We start from the raw sequence: 19,445 nt of genomic DNA, 5'->3' as shown, positions 1-19,445 counted from the left end.
TCGCCAATGGCTGGGATTGTGAGGACTGTTGCTTTTCTATTCTACACACTTGCGTTGTTTTTTGAAAATAATCGCCGATTACTTTTATGGAAAGAAAAGCATTCAGAGAGACCAAGAGACAGGCAGACGCCCTGGCTTGGGTCCTTCTAGCACTGGCCCTGCTTCTTCCTGCTTCTGGCCTCTACTCTCACCATCCAAGGACTCAGCCCCTGGGAAAGGCTGCCCTAGCCCACTTTCTAAAACAATGAAAACAATGGTGCTTCCTACAGAACGGTGTATCTACAGATTGAACCTTGGGCCCCCTTCACAGGCCACGCGGGGGAGTGGAGTATGGGAAGGTCCTAAAGCTTGGGGAGCGGGAGGGGGTGGGAGCTGCACAGGGTGGACCCTTGGGACAGACTTCCTCTTCTGTGGCCTTGCCCAGCTTTGTTCCAAGGTCAAATTGCCTGCAGCTACGGTCCTTGTAACATGCAGGGTTCATCCACAGCCCCAGGGTATGAACTAATAGGGTCTAGGCAGGGTTCCCAATCAACCAGAATAGAGGGAAGGGAAAGGGGCTGTTATTTTAACCCAAAAGCTCCATGGGAAGGAGGAAAAATAGTTAAAATAATATTTGCTAAAATTTCATTATTGTTATGCCTGATTCTGTGTTGATTAAGCGTTGGGGTCAGTGGCTTTGGACAAGAACTTAATCTCTATAAACCTTAGGTTTTTCCATCTAGGAAGTGTTATGGTAACGCCTATCTTTTTGGGTTGCTGTGCAGAATAGATTATGTGGGTAAAATTCTCAACTCAGTGCCTGGAGTACAATAATTGATCAATAAGCAGTCAATGTCACATCATTTCAGTTGCAGCTACACTTTGATCTGTAGAAGGTGACCTGCCTTTTTTTACCTCCCCTCCCCCCACCCCACCAGCTGATCCATTTCCGTGGGGAGAGTGGCTGGCACCAGGGGGACCTTCTCTACATGGAGAGGTCAAGGAGGAGATCAAACTCCATGCTAACTGAGGTCTCTGAAAGGAAGTGGAAAGAGAACAGCCAGCTGAGGGATGCCATATAGTCTTGAAGGTAAGTGTTAGGGGTTAACTGTGTCACCTCAAAAGATGTTGAAGTCCTAACCCTCAGTCCCTGTGAATGTGACTGTGTTTGCGAACAGGGTCTTAGCAGATGATTCAGTTAAGATGAAATCATTAGAGGAGGCTCTACTCCAATATGACTTACATCCTCATAAAAAAGAGGAATTGGGACACAGAGAGACACACAGGGAGAACATCATGTGAAGAAGAAGCAGAGATCAGGGTGATGCTTCTGGAAGCCAGACAACACCAAAGATTGCTGGCAACCACCAGAAGCCAGGAGAGAGGGATGGAACAGTCTCCCTCAGCACCCCAAGAAGGAGCCCAGCCTACTGACGTGATCTCAGACTCCCAGCCTCCAGAACTGTGAGACAATCCATTTCTGCTGTTTAGGTTACCCCACTGTGGTCCTCTGTTACAGCAGCCCTAGAAGACTGAACAGGGGGCTCTGGTGAGAGAGGACCTCCGTCTCTTGCCGGCTATGGCACTCTTGACAAGTTACCTCCTCTAAGACTAGTGCCTTTATCTGTTAAGTGGGTGAACTCTAGGGACCTGAGGTTGAGTGAGCTACTGCATGGAACACTCCAGACCCAGTCCCTGACACAAAAATGCTCAGCATCTGTCACAAATGTGAAAATTAGTCCCCACCCCGGGGGTCCTGGAGGGTGGGGGAGCTCTTCTCCTTGGAAATTCTGAACTCGTGCGCAGGGCACAGGCCTTTATACAGACTCCCCAGGGACGCCAGGATGGTTCTCTGGATTCCATAGATGCTCAGCAAATACTTCTTACTCAATAAAGTGTCTTCTATCTTAGGTTTGTATCAGAGTAAATTCTAGAGCAGGATCTGATGTCTTGCCTCCTCGGTCAGAAGACCTCACCTAAGACAGTCAGTGAACACTGATGGATTAGTATTGAATGAATGGATGAACTTTATGGGGCACATGATTTGGCTCGTAATAGATTGAATCTATGGTGAGTTATGATGTTTCATTAAGAAATAATTGAGGGCACCTGGGTGGCTTTGCTGGTTGAGCCGGACTGCCTTCAGCTCGGGTTATGATCCCAGAGTCCCGGGTCAAGTTCCACATTGGGCTCCCTGCTCAGCGGGGGTTCTGCTTCTCCCTCTGACCTTCCCCCTTTCATGAACCTTCGCTCTCTGCCTCTCAAATAGAAAAAAAAAAGAAAGAAACAATTGAGCCATTGCCTGCTATTGATCTCAGCATCGTAATAGACTTGAGAAATACAAAATGATAAGCTAAGAAGTATTAAACATTTACTGTGTCATGCGCCGAGCTCGACACAGATTCTCTGTTGCCTTCCCCAAAACAACATCATGAAGTAACCACAGTTCTTACCTTCATTTTGCCCACGTGGAAAAAGTCACAGCAAGGAAGGGCACCACGGTGGCTCCGTTGGTTAAGGGTCTGACCCTTGATCTCAGGTTTTGATCTCAGGGTCGTGACTTCAACCCCACTTTGGTGGGCTCCACACTGGGTATGGAGCCGACTTTAAAAAAAAAAAAAAGTCACCACAAGGAAAGGAGAGTCAGGATTTAAACTCGGGAATTCTGATCCCAGGGTCCACACACTTAACCATTATAGCTCCCTCCCTTCCTCTTACTAAGTATGTGGAACACTGTGAAGCCTCTATAATCTAGAGTCTCTGTGAGAATGGCAGGGGCCTTGGCAAGCCTCTAATCCTAGACCCTGTAAGAAAATGAAGCAGGGAACCAGGGAAGGTGTGTGACTAGCTTTGCAATGAGAACATGACCCACCTGGAACTTGAAGTCAGGTCTCTGGACCCGCAGCCTGGGCTGGTGTGCCTCGGTGGGGTTAGGGACGTTGGCTGTAACTAGTCATTCATCCAAGGCCCTAAGTCTATATCCTACAAATGGGAAGGGAAAGTCAAGGAGGTGCAGGGGCACGGACTACTATCCGCAGGGAGGACTTGAGCCGGGAGGGACCATGCAACTGAATGGGCTGCACGTCCATCTGTCCCTCCTTAGGGACTGCCCTCCTGCTGTGCCCACCTCCTCTGACTTTGAGTCCTGTCCATCTGTGCCAGGTGCAAATGGGGACCCCTGAGCATAGGGCCCAGGCTTTGCTCTAGGCGATGTGCCGCACGTTATTACTCAGGATACGGGTGTGACCGTGTGTGGGCTCTGATGACGCATCTAGCCCTGCTCCTAAAGGAGACAAAAAGATCCTCATCATGCCCCTTGAAACATGAGGAGGCTGGAGCCAATGACACAGAAGCCCAGATGGCACATCTCAGTACCGGGATAGAGCACTGATGAACATTCCCCACATTGCATAACATGGTGTGGGTTGTACTTGACCGCTCCCCTTGCCTCCATCCTTATCCATCCTTTATCTTCCTGCAACAGCCTCAGTGTTGTAGCTCTGGGTCAGGGGCTGGCAGTGAGGCTGGTGGACTCTGAGCATAATAACCCGGGACCTGATTCCTCTGAAAACCACTCATGGAGGGTTCTTCCAAAGACCTGGGGTCCTTACAGAATGCTCTAGATATAACAATGGTCTCTTTGGAGTCCAAACAGTTCCTGAGCTCTCATGCAGCTGCCAGCATCTGGGCTTAAGATGCAGAGGAACACGGCAAGAGCAACTGGTAGATGTGAGCTTCCATAGGTCACTTAAAAATCACCCCACGGTTCTCCACTCAACAGCAAGGCAGCACAGCTCTGAGTGGTGGATTTGGTCCACAAACGGTCAGATTGTTGACATACGTCCTTCTGTTTCACATATTGGCCTTCCGCCCACAAAAACCCACTTGCAAAGAGAGGTCAGATTCTTGGAACTTATTAATAGAAAGTCTTATCTGTTGGTACTCAAATTCAATCTTTTCTTTACAGGAGGAAACAGGCCCAGAGACAGAAAGCAACTTGTCCAAATTCACACAGCTAGTGTCAGAGGCAGCAGTAGAACCAACAGAAACAGGGAGTCCAGCGAAAGTGGGCACAACCTCTGTTCTAGCTGGACACTGGAAATTTCCCCATTAGGAACTGTTATTCTTGTTTTCATAGTATTCGATGGTCCGATTTAGGGATACAAGTAGTAAATGAATACATTAACATCATCATAAAAAAATAACTTTAAAGACCTATTGTATTTATAAAGACTTTAAAATTTCTCTTTTGTAATTCTTTGTCTTCTCCCCAATCCCATTCCCTCCTGCAGCAGCGCCCGATGATGACAAAAGCCCGTCAAATTTTCCCAGACATTTCCCATGCATTTAGGAATCCATTTAGTATCCCTAGCATGTAATCAGATTTTTAAATATACACTTAAATATTACAAAATGTATTGTAAATTTAGGCATGTTATTTAAAATCTTAATTTAGGGACGCCTGGGTTGCTTATTCGGTCAAGCATCTGACTCTTGGATTCAGCTCAGGTCATGATCTTAGGGTTGTGAGATCCTCAGTGGGGGGTCTGTTTGAGATTCCCTCTCTCTCCCTCTTTCTCTGTCTAAAACAAATAAAATCTTTTTTTTTTAAAGGAAATCTATATATTTTTTTAATTTTATTTATTTATTTGTCAGAGACAGAAGGAGAGAGAGCGAGCGAGCACAGGCAGATAGAGAGGCAGGCAGAGAGGCAGGCAGAAGCAGAGGGAGAAGCAGGCTCCCCGCCAAGCAAGGAACCTGATGTGGGACTCGATCCCAGGACCCTGGGATCATGACCTGAGCCAAAGGCAGCCGCTTAACCAACTGAGCCACCCAGGCGTCCCAAATAAAATCTTTTTTTAAAACGTAATGAAATCCGGGGATGCCTGGGTGGCGCAGTCATTTAAGTATCTGCCTTCAGTTCAGGTTATGATTCTGGGTTTCTGGGATCGAGCTCCATGTTGGGCTCCCTGCTCCATGGGGAGTCTGCTTCTCTCTCTCTCCCCTGACCCCTCCCCCTGCTCATGCTTTCATCTCTCTTTTTCTTTCTCTCAAATAAATAAAATCTTCAAAATAATAATAATAATAATATCCCAGTTTATATATCACCCCGCTTTAAATACAAGATCAAATTACACCGTTTGGTTCACTTAACCTTCTACCCTGGAGCCCTTTGCTCAGTCCTGCTAGCACGCTGGCATCTTGGCAGTGGCTCCCTAGGACCCCGCTGCATGGATGTACCACCTCATATATTTAGCCATATGTCTATCCTCAGACATTCAAGTTGTTTCCCATCTTTTTCAATTGTAGTCATAGTCACAACGAACTTCTTTATATACAGATCTCTGGGAGACGAGCCAATGTTTCTGCAGAAGAGGTATCTAGAAGTGAAAAATGTGAGATCATTTGTTTAGAGAAATTCTCCCTTTAAATTGTGACAAGTCACCTAACGTTTTCCAAAGGCTTCTCTTCTAACCTTTGAGGGTCTTCAACAACTATGCATGTAAAGGGAGCCATCACAGCAACCCTGTGGGAAAAAAGCACGGTTCCTACTCTACAAAACTAGACTGCAGCTGAGACTTATTAACTAAAGTCAGCACAGCTGTCCTCATCATGCCGGACTAGCTCTCCTGGGGGATGTCCTTATGGGCTGGCTTACCCCTCTCGTGCAGACCCCTCACCCCAGGGGCGAGCCCTGCCTGGCTGAGGGAAGGGGCATGATTCACCTGGTCGGGTCGCCAGAATTCTGAGACTGAAGGAGCAGAGAAGCCACAGTCCATGGTCTGAAGTGGGGGTGTGGGGAGACAGCCCCGCCGAGAACAGTGGAGACGTAAAGGACATGAGCCCCGAGCTAGAGAGACGGGTTCAAGGGGCAGCTCCATGAAGCTCCGTGACTTTACCAAAGGTGTTTTCTTGGCCACCCTGTTGTCAGGTTTCTCCTGTGAGATGAAGGTGATACTAGCATTTACTTCACGTGTGGTGGGGGCATTGATTCAAAGCATAATCACAAGGGGACAGCAGGCTGGTCACTGATGCTTGGCAACCTGGTATTTCCGAGCTTCTCACTAGTGGGTCTGAGAATGGAACACTATGCCTCTCACATTCACCTTCAACTTAATTCATTTTAAAGAAATAGGGTTGTTGCCTTTTCCATTGTTCCCTGTTTATTATCTCTCCACCCCCACAACTCAGCTCCACACAGACCTTTAGTGAAAATATCATTTCGATATTTGAGGAGGGGGCCTGGAGACCTTGGTCCCTGAAGGTAGATATTGTGGTTCCAGGATAGGACAGGTGTCAGAGAAAAATGGACACTTGGTGTGTTGGGTCCCCAGTGTTGGGTCCCCCAATAATGGGTCCGTGATTAAAGGAGCGAGACTGATACAAAGCGAAGGTCAAGCAAAGCTTTATTTTGCGCCAAGCATCAAGAATCAAACCAAATGTTCGGGGCCACACCTCTTACAGAGAGGGCGACCTCTCTCTCCCTCACAGACTAACTTTTATAAAGCAAAAGCCATGTGGTTGGGCCTGGCCATGCACAGGTGGCCAATGAAATTATAACACACAGAGAAAGATGCACAGTCATGCTAGGTGACCAACTGAATTACAATTTACCCTAGTAGACATTTGAGCCAGCCTATCACTTTGGTCTGAATTGGCGCCCAAAAGGTGCCCAAAGGGCGGGGCCCATACTCCTTGGTAGCTAGGAGACAGTATGCGCCCCCACTGATTGAATGTCTCCACCTGACCTGACCCACCCTTTTATTTGGGCTTTGTTACCTGGGTCTGGTTTCCAGAACTTGTTTTTAAGTAAGTTCCCCTGGTCGGGGTGGGGGGTTGCAGCGCAAGGTCAATTTAAGTTTTACTGCATAAACAACAAAATGGCAGTTCAGCCGGGGTGGGGCCGCTCTGGTTAAATAGGCCTTTACAGGTGTTGTGTAGCAGAAAAAGTACAGGCTCCGGGGTCTAACACACCTGGGTAGAAAGGGAGGCCCTCTGGTGATTAGCTGTGTGACTTTGGCAAGTTTCTTAATTCCTCTGCATCTCCATTCTCTTCATCTGTAAAATGAGAATTAAAAAAATAATAAGTGCTTTGCTGGCTAATTGAAAAGTTTATAGGACTTCTAGGACTATAGAAGTTTATAAGACTCCTAGCATAGGGTCTAGATCTCAAGATTGGTAGCTGATCTTGCTGTTATTACGTATTACTTTCAGTTGACGATCTTGCTTTCTACTTTGCTAAGAACATGGAAGCCATGAGAAAACATCCACATCGTCCAGCCATCAGCCACTGGCCCTTACTACACCTGCATCCACAAACTCTACTTTCCCCCAATGAGCCAGTGTTTCCAGTGGTATGTGAGGTCCAATCCCCTCACATACCCAAGGTCATCGGTCCAGCAATTTTCATCTTCACTTGTTCTCTCTCTACGGGATCAGCCCCATCAAATGGAAACATGCCACTATTCCTCCCATCCATTAAAACAAAAACAGAAAACCTTCTCATGATCTCATTTCTGCTGCCAACTACTCCCCCACATTTTTTATGCTTCCTGTTGCAGCAAGACTTTTCTCTGCCTCATTCAGCACTTCTGCTTCTGCATAGGTACCCAAAAGATTTGAAAGCAGGGTCTTAAAGAGACATTTACAGCCATGTTCTTGGGAGCATTACTCACAATGGCCAAAAGGTGGAAGTAACCCAAGTGTCCATCAGAGAATGAATGGATAAACAAAATGTGGTATATGCATACAATGGAATCTTTAAAAGGAAGGAAGTTCTGACTCATGCTACATCATGGATGAAATTTGAGGGTCTTTTGCTTGCGAAAGAATCCAGTCATGAAAAAAGCAAATATTGCTTGAATTATTTAGAGTGGCTAAATTCATAGAGAAAGTGGAATGATGTGTTCAGGGACTTGAGGGGAGGGGGGAACAGGAAGGGGCCGTTTAATGGGTGCACAGTTTCAGTTTTGCAAACCACAGACAGTTTTGGAGATTGGTGGCAGATCAGTGTGGATATGCTTAACATTACTGAGTTGCAAACTCATGTAAACATGGTTGGGTTGGTTAATGTTATGTTCTGCGTACTTCACCATAGTCAAAAGTCAAAAGACAAAAACAAAAACGAGGGTGCCTGGGGGGCTCAGTGGGTTAGGTGTCTGCCTTCTGCTCAGATCATGATTCCAGGATCCTGGGATCGAGCCCCGTGTTGGGCTCCCCACTCAACGGGAAGCCTGTTTCTCCCTTTGCCACTCTCCCCAACTCTCTCTCTCAAATAAATAAAGTATTTAAAAAAAAAAAAAAAAAAAAAAACCTCCTCTGCCTCTGACTTCTTCCCTTCTTCTTCCTTCAACACACCCCAACAGGGTTTGTACTCCCCACCTCCTCCCCAGTCTACTTTCTTAGCTTCTGGCCTTTCCTTCCATCCCTTCCTATCCCATTGGGGTTGGTTTGTTTGTTTGTTTGTTTGTTTTCCTTCCCAATGCATGCAGAAGGTGCCACTTCTGACCCCACTTCTGGATTACTGCGACAGCCTGCTAGCTAGTCTCCTATTCCTGCTTCTCCCATTACCATCTAGATCCACTCTCAACCCAGCAGCCGCCAGCGGGATCCCTTTAAAACATACCAGGCCGTGTTGCTCTTCTGAGTGAAACTCCCGGTGGCCCCATTTCTTTCATAGTGAAAGTCCATGTCAGTACATACCCCCTACCATCCACTGTCCAATCCACACCCCCAGGCCGACCTGAACCTCCCAACCACCCCTCCCCCCACCTTGCTCTTGGGCACCAGACCCACTGGCCTGGGAACCGGCAGGTGCCCGTCTGCCTCATTACCTGTCACACTCTTCACCCGCAAGTCTGCAGAGCTAACTCCTTCACCGAAAAATGCCCATACAATGTCACTTTTCAGTGAGGTCCCCTATACTCTCCTCCATTTCTCCTTTTTCCCATAGCCCTTCTCCCCTGAGTGTATGGACCATTGTAACGCACTTCAGAATGTTCCCACCTCTTCCTGATAGAACATAAGCAGGGATTTTGTCGACCTGCTTCAAGGATGTATCACCAGCACCTACAGCAAATGCCGGGTGCACCGGAAGTGCTGCACCATTTTCCAGAGGATTAAACTACCTCCAGGAGTCCATGATCCGCCTTGATCTTCACCGCCATTTTGTGAAGACCGTCAAGAGATCCCATGGTAGCCATTGATGGGAAGTCAATGAAGACAGATGAAGACAGGGGGTCTCAGAGATTGGGGTCTTCATTCACTTAAAATGCGCTCATTCGTTTACTCAGTAAACTTAGCAGCATCAGGGCAGAGCTGTGCCTAGAAGAGAGATGTGTTCATGTCTATTCTTGGATGTTTTCCTGCTTTTGAACACCCATACTCCCTTTTGAGAATTGATAGAAATCTCGTGCACCCCCAGTTATAAAACAATGCAGAGCCATGGCTAAGAGCAGCGGTTTGGAGCCTGTGCTGTAACTTCCCATTCCCGGACTCCCTGACGTCGGGCCACGTCCCGCAACGATTCTCCTCCTTGGTGTTCACGCCTGTATGGCGGGAATGGTGCCAACAGCTACTTCTAGTGTTGTCATGGGGGAAAAAGTGCGAGTAAAGCATTTTTTTCAGGGTAAAAACGGGGGAGTAAAGCATTGCTATGAGTGCGTGTGGTTTCTCCCTACCCCTCCTGCCCAGTGATTTTGTCCTGTTTGCTTCTAATAGTTTGCATGAAAAACCAATAGGCTTATTTTGTTCATTTCCCAACACAAAGATGTATCATAATATTGAATAGGCTTTTTCAACCCCCCGAGTTTGATACACCCACTCTCTGTTACCCCCGTTGCCTCTCAGCATCCACAGATTATGGAATGTGACCCCAAGTTACGAGAGGGCCCTGGCCCCTTCCTTCCGCCTTTTGCATCTGTTCCCGACAGAGGAAGAGCTACTGATTTCCAGCTGCAGGGTTGAAATGGAAACTGGCAAAAAGTGCAAGCAAAGGGCTCAATTTCCCAATCGCTGCAGCTGAAGAGCGCCCTGAGCTATTTTTAAACCCCTTTTCAGAAACTCCAGCGCTTGCAATGGATCTATTTTCTTAACTGCCAAGAGATAATGCTTAAAAGGGAGAGCTTGAAGATATTCCGCAGCACTCATAAAAATGACTGAAATAGACGGTGCATAAGACAGCCTTTGTCTGGAGCAGCGGCCGGGAGCGAGATGAAGTCTTTCAGACCCCAGGGCAGCGGTGCTGCTGGATCGGCTGCTGACAACCGTGGCTTTGTGCGTTGACTGCATGAGGACCAGAAAAGGCAACAAAACCAAACAGTGCTTGTAGAGAACATCAGAGATCTGGCGTTGAAATCGGTCATCAATTCCAGGAAACAAGAGACCCCAGGATAAGTCTCAAAGAATCCTCCTCCTCTTGGGTGCTGCCTTATCTGTAAACATGTCCAAACCATCCAAAATGAAATGAGTCTTCTACCCCTTCCCTGAACTCCAGAAGTTTCTCTGCCTCCCTCAGGAGAACCACCAGCCATGTGGTCATCTGTGCTACAGATTTAGGAATCACGCTGAACTCCACTTTTCCTCGCCTCCCACACCCTAAAGAGTCTTGCCCATATCACCTCCTAGGTAGTTCTGAGGTCCTGTTCTCTGTATACTGCAGAGACCACCCCATGACCACTGTCCTGATTCCATTCTTCATCAGCTCTCAATGGGATTGTTGCAAGAGCATCTGAACTAGCCTCCATGCATCTCTTTTTGTCCCTCTTCATCAATGGACACTAGGAATTTTTTTAATGTTTAGCAATCACATATTTTTGAATTTCAAATATTAGTATGGTACCTCTTGCTTAGAATCTTTGAGTGTTTAATCAACCTCAGACAACAGCCTGCACTCTTTAGAAGAGTAGACAAGACCATCCATGACCACCTGCCCACTGCAACCTTTTCCCTCAGTCCCACTATGCCCTACCTCACGCTTTATGCTGTAGCAACATCAAGTACCTGTGATTTTCTGTGCACCATATTATTTATTCCTCCGTGCCTTTGCTTATGCCATCTTTCTTGTCCAAAATGTCTTTCATCTCTACCTCTTAACAGGAAAAATTTTACTGACACATGACATGAATATAGCAAAATGGTACAACCTGATGCATTTTTATAGAGCTGACATACTCAAGTGGCTGCTGTAGAAATCAAAGATTTGGATATCATCAGTATTCCAAAGCCTCTCCTGTCCTCTCCTGACATCAAACCCTAAAAGATAACCGCTATTTTCCCTTCATTCCATTTTGATTGGTTTTGTCCAATTTTGAACTTGATGTAAATGGAATCATACAGTATATGCCTTTTTGTCCAGTTTCTTTCATTTAACATTACTTTGAGACTCACCAACAGGGTTGCATATGGCAGTAGATTGTCCTTTCTTATTGTTGAATGTAATATTCCATTGTATAAACACACCAAATTTATTAATCCAGTCTAGTGTCGAATGGTTGCCAGGTTTTTGGTTATTACAACAGTGTTATTAAAAGCAATCTTTTACATTGTTTTGGTGAAAGTGTGTATGCATTTCTGCTGAGTAGAATTGTTGGATTATATGATATATGTGTATTTAGCTTTAATAGATATTTCCAAACAGTTTTCCAATGTGGTTGTAGCATTTGTGCTCCCACTAGCACTATTTGAGAAGTCTAGTTTCTCCATATTTTTGACTACAGTTGGGATTGTCAGATTTTTAAAATTTTAGCCCCTTTGATGAATTTTTAAGACTATGTCTGACAATATCTTCCTTTAATTCAAGTATTTAGATCAACTACTCTTAATGTAATTATTGACATAGCTGGACTTAAGTCAATCATCTTATCATTCATATTCCATTTATCCCATCTGTTCTTTATTCTTTCTTTCCTCTTTCCGTGACTTCTTTTGGATTATTGAGTATATTTTAGTGGCTGCTCTTGGTTTTTGTTTTTGTTTTTGTTTTAAGAGACTTTTTTTTTTAAAGATTTTATTTATTTATTTGACACACAGAGAGAGAAATCACAAGTAGTCAGAGAGGCAGACAGAGAGAGAGAGGGAAGCAGGCTCTCCAAAGAGCAGAGAGCCTGATGAGGGACTCGATTCCAGGACCCTGAGATCATGACCTGAGCTGAAGGCAGAGGCTTAACCCACTGAGCCACCCAGGTGCCCGGCTGCTCTTGGTTTTACATTATGTATCTTTGACTTTACACACTCTATCTTTAAATAGTGTTATAAAACTTCATGTATAATCTAAGGAGCCTGTAAGAGTATATACTTTCATTTCATTCTCTTTTCTTGTATTTTTATTGTTGTCATACTGGTGCTTCCACATACATTATAAAATTTACAATTTTTGGTTTTAAACCATTACCTTTTTTTTAAGTTAAAAATAAGAAGAATTCGTTTATATTTACTCATATAGTTGCCATTTCTAAGGTTCTTTATGGCTCTGTAGAACAAGAACAAGTTTGCAGATGATGCCACTCAATAAAAGTTTGCTGAGTAAATGAATGGCTGCATTTTAAATAAATGAATGAAGACCCCTTAGCCTCTTTGAGACTCCATTTTTTCATCTGTAAAATGGATATAATAATGCCTTCTGGCAACTTTCATAAAATGGCTACAAAGATCAAATGGAATAATGGACTACTAGAAGCAGTTTAATACTCTAAAAAATCATTCAGCCAGCTTATTTTCAAATATTTCTTCACTCTATTTTCTCCCTTGTTTTAGCACTTAAATTTCTGGCATTTTAGACCCTTTCACCATGTTAATACTTTTCTCCCCCGCCGTCCACCCTGTAGTTTACATAGTTTCCCTCTGTGCCTATGTCTGTATATCTCTTACTGTCCTCTCCAGGTTTACAAATGCTCTCTCCTGTCATATGAAAACTGCTGTTAAACCCATCTATTAAGTTCTAAATTTCAATTGTTGGATTGTTCAGTTCTACATTTTCTATTTGATTTTTTTGTATAGATCTACTTCCTCACCTTGTCATCAATCTCTTAATCACAGTTATTTTAAAAATTATGTTTGGTAACTTCACAGTCTGGATCATCTGTGGGTCTATTTTTATTATCTGATTTTCTTTTTCCCTTTTTGGGTTTTTATCTTTTGGTTCTCTTTAACTGAAATATCTGGTTATTTTTTTTTAAGTTTTTATTTTAATTCTAGTCTGTTAAGATACAGCGTTACATTCATTTCAGGTGTACAATATAGTGACTCAATGCTTCCATACGTCACCAGGTGCTCATTGCAATAGATACACTCCTTAATCCTCATTGCCTGTTTCACCAACACCCCCCCCCCCGCCACCTCCTCTCTGGCAACCATCAGTTTGTTTTCTAGAATTAAGAGTTTCTTAAATTCCACATATGAGCAAAACCATATAGTATTTGTCTTTCTCTGACTGACTTATTTGTCTTACTATAATAGTCTCTAGCTTGTAATATCTAGTGATTGTTTATCATTGCCTTGAAAAAATTATAGAGAATCTTGATGATGTTATATTTCTCTAGAGAGACTTTACTTTTCTTCTTGGATACAGCTAGTATAGGGCAATTTGGTTTAATCCCATTAGAAATTGAGATAATTTGAGGGTGAGTTTGTTTTTGTAAAGCCTGCTCTATTTCCCATTGTCCTCACTCCTAGGAAAAGGATCTTCAGTGGTGTCATTAGAGGTCTGGTCTATTAACCAGAGCTCTTTCTTTTTGGTAGAATTTGAATTCCTCTAGTATTTTGAGATGGCCAAAAATTGTGCTCAGATTTTTAATCTTCTAGTTGTCACCATCTGATGTATTTAGCCTCTTTCCTGCTAAAATGCAAATGACTTAAGGGGAAAACCAGTGAAGAATATCATTCATTTCTTTACAGCTCCCTCTGTCTACCATCTTGGTCTCTCAAGTCATGCTTACCTTGGTGGTGCTTTAATCCTTTCAAGCCACTGTTTTTCATTTTTGTTTAATTCATATCTAGCCCAGTTATTCTTGGCAAGGAGAATTGGTACATCACAAACAATTATCTAATGGACAAAAGCAAATGCCTGCCCACCTTCTTTTTAAAAAAATTTTTTTTAATATATTTTTTAATTTGTTTGACAGGCAGAGATCACAAGTAGGTGGAGAGGCAGGCAGAGAGAGAGGAGGAAGCAGGCTCCCTGCTGAGCAGAAAGCCCTATGTGGGGCTCTATCCCAGGACCCTGGGATCATGACCTGAGCCGAAGGCAGAGGCTTTAACCCACCGAGCCACCCAAGTGTCCCCCACCTTCTTTTTGATTGGAAAATTTCTATCCCTGTAAGCCTTAGATGCCCCTCTGCTAGAAAATCTCCTCTTACTATTGTTTACCTAACTCCACCTTTATCTCACAACTCCTCATATCCTCTTACATATAATCCCACAAAACACTTTATAGTTCCCAAACAGCATATAAACGTTGTTTATTATCACCTGACTTTGTCTCTCTTCCCCCATGAAACCGTGAGCATCTTGAAACCAAAACTATGATGTATTCATCTCAGTATCTGCCATGGCTAGCACAATACCTAGTTTAAAAAACAAATGCATTAGTATGAACTTAACTGGTTCTCAAAGATGTTCGGAAATGCATACAAATGCCAACCAAATTAGCAAGAAATGGGATTTTCTTGACCTTGGATTTCTTGACCAGGATTTCCAGACCCACCCTCAGGCCCCCTTTAATCTCTTAGACATTTTACCACTGGCCTTAATAACATGGCCACTGGGGCACCTGGGTGGTTCAGTCATTTAAGCAATTGCCTTTGTCTCAGGTCATGATCCTAAGGTTCTATCATTGAGTCCCACATTGGGTTCCCTCTCAGTGGAAAGCCTGATTCTCCCTCTCCCTCTGCTGCTCCCCCTGCTTGTGCTTTCTATCTCTCTGTCAAATAAATAAATAAAATCTTAAAATAAAAAAAAATTTTAAAAAAAGAACATGGCCACTACAACTCAGGGGATATGCTCTAGACATTCTGAATCACCAACTTAGAGAGGAGACAATGATTCACCCAGTCAAGTCACTGTGTCTGTTACATATTCATGTCCTTCGTATGTAAAATAGAAATATTAAAATCTACCTTTCCTGGATTGATATGACACAGTTATAATTTTATGATTAAACATCCAGACTTTGAAGCTAGATTTCCTGGAGGCCAATCCTAACTCAGCTACTCACAAGCTGTGTGACTTTGGGCAGATTAATGAGCCTCCCTGTGTTGATAAGGAATTAACATCCATTAAAGTCGTAGAGCAGTGCCTGGCACAGAGTAACTACCAGCCATTAGCACTCTGTGAAGATCATATGAGAAACAAATAAGTAACCTATAAAACAGTGTTAGTTATTACCATGATGACTGAGTATTATAATAATTAAATCATTTCCCCTAGAGAAGAGCAACTCAACCCTGAGGCTTCAGTGGGTGCTACCAAACAACATATTTAGCATTAAAATATGAACATGCAACCTTTCACTGTTGGCTTTTACTTGCTAAAAAAAATTTTTTTAGAAGACATTTTCAGCCCTAACATTTACTCTGAATGACTCATGTATGAGAATTGAGGTTTTCCCTATACTTCCTAAAATCTATAAACCAGAAACCCAGAGCATTACATGTTTCCCCAACCACAGGCTGCAGGCAGACCTGAGCCAAAGATAGCAGAGGAACCACACTGAGAAGGGGAAAGAAGCCTCCAGACAGTGTGGCATGTTCCGCTATGTCCTCCATGCCCTGGGCTTGGGAGACACTCGGGACCAAGGTGGAGTCTGAGGGTTTCACAGAGATGGGGACTGTGAGCTGAGTTGCTCTGTGACCAAGACACTGGGGAGGCCAGAAGGGACTTGGATGTGAAGTTCCCGAGGCATCAGCAGGATCCAAAGAGTTGAGGAGGCAAGAGCAAGGGATGAGAGCGACCAGCTAAGGCGTGGGTGAAATGCCAGAGTCTGCATCTCACCAAAAGGAGGTTCTCCAAGAAGAGAGCAGTCAGCAGGAAGCACTGAACAGAACTGCTGCCCTGGGGTACCTGTTAAAATGCAGATACCAAGCCCTACCCTTCAAGAATCTGAGTATGACAATCTGAACAAGGTCCAGAAATCTGCATTTTTAATGACCCCTCAGATTATTCTGACATAGGTGGTTCTTGGGCCACATTTTGAGAAAGCAAAGTGGTGTACTTAGCTTTAAGAGACAAGGGTGTGGCCTCTTGGTAGGAGTGTCCTGTGGGGTATGGGTGGCACTGAGTACCCAAGGATAGACAACAACCAGCTGGATGTCAAAGACAAGCAGGCAGAAAAAACAATGAACAACCACTTTATACCCTGAACAAACGCTTGTCTGTTCAGTGCCTTTGAATGAATTTGGAAAAGATGTCCCTTGTGGGCAGATGAACTTGATAAAAGAACCCATACTTTTGGGTAGAGAGGCCAGACCAAGGCTTGGGAAGCAGAGGTGGGGGTGGAGGTATGGATTCAGTCCCTACTTTATCCCTTAGCTGGGTGGCCTCACAGGACCTGAGACAGAGGGGCTGTCTTAGACCCTGACAAGGATCTCGTACCTGAGCTCTGGAGGCCAATGGGGAGCATCACCAGGACTGGAGGAACCAAGGCAAGAGTTCATGTTCTGGGGTCAGTTGGGATTAAGCCCAAGTATTTGCTCTGGTGTTTGCTGGTCACGTGACCAGGAACAAATTCCCTACCCTCTTCCCACACCTCAGGAATTTATCAATAAAATACAACAGCACTATCAACCACCTGTGAGCCATGATCAGTGCCGATGACCATCAGGAACTTTTGGTAAACATCAGTAGCCCCGGTGGCCACAGGAGGGCAGGCACCCTGGGTCTGTCCCCCCCAAACTCACCACCAGGAGGAATGTTATTATGAAAGCAAATACCAGTTGACATCCTACTGTATACAAACTCAATTAGCAGACAGGCGCAAACACAGCTGTTCCTGTAAGCTCGGTATAGTCCCATAGGCATTCCACCAAGCACCACGCAAGAACGTTCTCTCCAGGGCGCACAAGGCCAGGTCCAGAGATGCCAAAGGCAATAAAAGAAGAAGATCCAGAAGCCCAGTAGATCCTAATTGGATCTCCTAATTACATACAACTATGTGAAAGAAAATCCAAATTATTATTATTGCTTTATCTTTTTATTTTTATTTACTAATTTTGGTATTAAGTAGTTCAATGATATGTTGGATGTGTCAGTGATCTGGTCTGAAGCTTCCTCCAAAAAAGATTTGGTTGTATCCTGCTGTGGGAAGACTTCCTGTCTCCAGGATAAAGGGGAAGCCTCAGAACTCCCCAGGAAGGTTTTGCTCACAAAGAAAGAGCAGTGATGAGCAATGGCTATTTGTTCTAGATGGGGCCAGCTGCATAATTTGTGGGATCCAGTGCAAAACGGGGGGGGGGGGGGGGGGGGGGGGGGGGGGAAAGGAGGAGTAAAACCTTTTTTCTTTCTTCCCCTCTCTCTCTCAACCTGTCATGCTGTTTTAGCTTGGGCTGCCATAGCAAAATACCTTAGACTGGGAGGCTTAGATAACAGAAATTTATTTTCTCACAGTTTTAGAAGCTGAGAAATTCAAGATCAAGGTGCTGGCCCAGATCTGGCTCCTGGTGAGACCTCTTCCTGGTTTGCAGATAGTGGCCTTCTCGCTATATCCTCACAATGTGAAGAGAGAAAGAGCTCTAATTTCTCTTCCTTTTATGGGGTCTCTAATCACACATGGGCCCTACCCTCAAGACCTCATCTAAACCTGGTTATCTCTCAGAGGCGCCGCCTCCAAATATCATCACCTTGGGAGTTAGGGCTTCAACCTATAAATTTTGTGGAGACATGAACATTCAGTCCATAACCCACGGCATTTTTTAATTTGCTATTTAATGTTGCATTCCCTCAAGTATGGGGGATACTTCTGAAGCATTGCAGACACTCATGGGTGCCCCAGGACTCTGACCTCTGACTTGATGCATGGAGGGCACATGCTCCAGTCAACCCTCCCCATGCCCACTCCAACTCCTGCCAGGCAAAGGGCAGCAGCAATCATTGGGGGGTGGAGGAGCTGGCAGCCGGGAATCCTTCCCAGGCAGTGGAAGGAGGTGGACCCCACGGGAGCTCAGGCTCCAAGCCCCAGTGCATGTAGCATTGTCTCATCAGACTGCTATCAAAACACAAATCAGCAGTTCCTAGGTGTCTCAGTCAGTTAAGCATGTCTGCCTTCAACTCAGATCATGGTCCTGGGGTCCTGGGATGGAGCCTCACCCCTCACCCCCGCTCAGCGGGGAGTCTCCTCCTCCCTCTCCCTCTGCTCCTCCCCCTCAGCTCATACTCTCGCTCTCTCAAATAAATTAATATTTAAGAAATACACACACACAAAAATTCAAACAATTAAGAATTTCAAGACAGTCACTGCAGAGCATTATGTCCCAAGCACAGGACCTCCTAGTGAGCCTATGTTCCCATGTCACTACCCTGGTCACACGCCCTGATACCAGAACTCAGAAAACTCTGATGGAGGGAATAACATTGCTGAGTGCCTTGTTGTTTTATTCATTCAGTAACAGCAAAAAGTTAATTCCAGAGCATCTAGAGCAACAGCCTACCCTTAATTAGTGCTCAAAAGCATTTAAACACTAGGATTTTCAAAGTTCAAAACTACTGAAAATAGGCCTAGATACAGAGTCAATGCAAAATTCATAGAAAATAAAACTAACACGCGCCTGGGTGGCTCAGTGGGTTAAAGCCTCTGCCTTTGGCTCGGGACACGATCCCAGGGTCCTGGGATCGAGCCCCGATTCGGGCTCTCTGCTCAACGGGGAGCCTGCTTCCTCCCCTCTCTCTCTCTTTCTCTCTGTCTACTTGTGATCTCTTGTCAGTCAAATAAATAAATAAAATCTTTAAAAAAAAAAAAAAAGGAAAGAAAACTAAGTTATGTGAGGGTGTGTCAAACTAAGCACTGTTAACATTTGTGAGTGGGTCATTCTTTGTTGTGTGGTCTGTCCTGTGCCTGGTGGGATGCTTGGCAGCATGGCTGGTTTCTACTTATTAGATGCCAGCGGCATATCCATTGGCTCCTCCCCTGACCCATGACAACCAAAACTGTCCCCAGTGGTGCCAAACGTTCCTTAAGGAGCAAAACTGCACCGGGTTGAAAGCCACGGGTATAAAATTTGGCACTTTGGGGTTTTACTTTATGTTTGATGAGCCAGGTACAGATTGTACTCCCACATTTAAGAGTCAAATTCTGGTGGGCTACCTATACGGCATCTTTGCTTGTTTCTTAACTTAAAAATTATTCATGTCTAAACTGCTATGCCTTCTTTATTATTCAAACATGCAAATCCTACATCAGCTGTTGGCAGTAAGTGGAGAGAGGCTATCCTTTTGGGGAGGAAGTGAGAGGCACCGTTCAGAATATTCAACAAAGATCC

The 19,445-nt window shown here is 44.6% G+C and overlaps 1 long non-coding RNA gene across 2 annotated transcripts in view; it reads right to left on the bottom strand.

Annotated features, from left to right (window-relative positions):
• Positions 1-5,766: 5,766 nt before the first annotated feature.
• LOC132013267 (uncharacterized) overlaps positions 5,767-19,445 on the bottom strand; it is a 60,675-nt gene continuing 46,996 nt past the window's right edge. Inside the window, exons 1-3 of one of the 2 annotated variants that reach the window (XR_009402945.1) lie at positions 9,108-9,132; positions 6,955-7,038; positions 5,767-5,918 (exon numbers count right to left, since the gene is read on the bottom strand). This is a non-coding gene — a long non-coding RNA (uncharacterized LOC132013267). Of the gene's footprint in view, positions 5,919-6,954; positions 7,039-9,107; positions 9,133-19,445 lie in introns of those variants that run through there. The other variant, XR_009402946.1, reaches the window with a different exon arrangement.

Source organism: Mustela nigripes, chromosome 3 (genome assembly GCF_022355385.1).
Source record: "Mustela nigripes isolate SB6536 chromosome 3, MUSNIG.SB6536, whole genome shotgun sequence".
Classification (NCBI taxonomy): domain Eukaryota; kingdom Metazoa; phylum Chordata; class Mammalia; order Carnivora; family Mustelidae; genus Mustela; species Mustela nigripes.
This window is presented reverse-complemented; position numbering and strand designations above follow the sequence as displayed.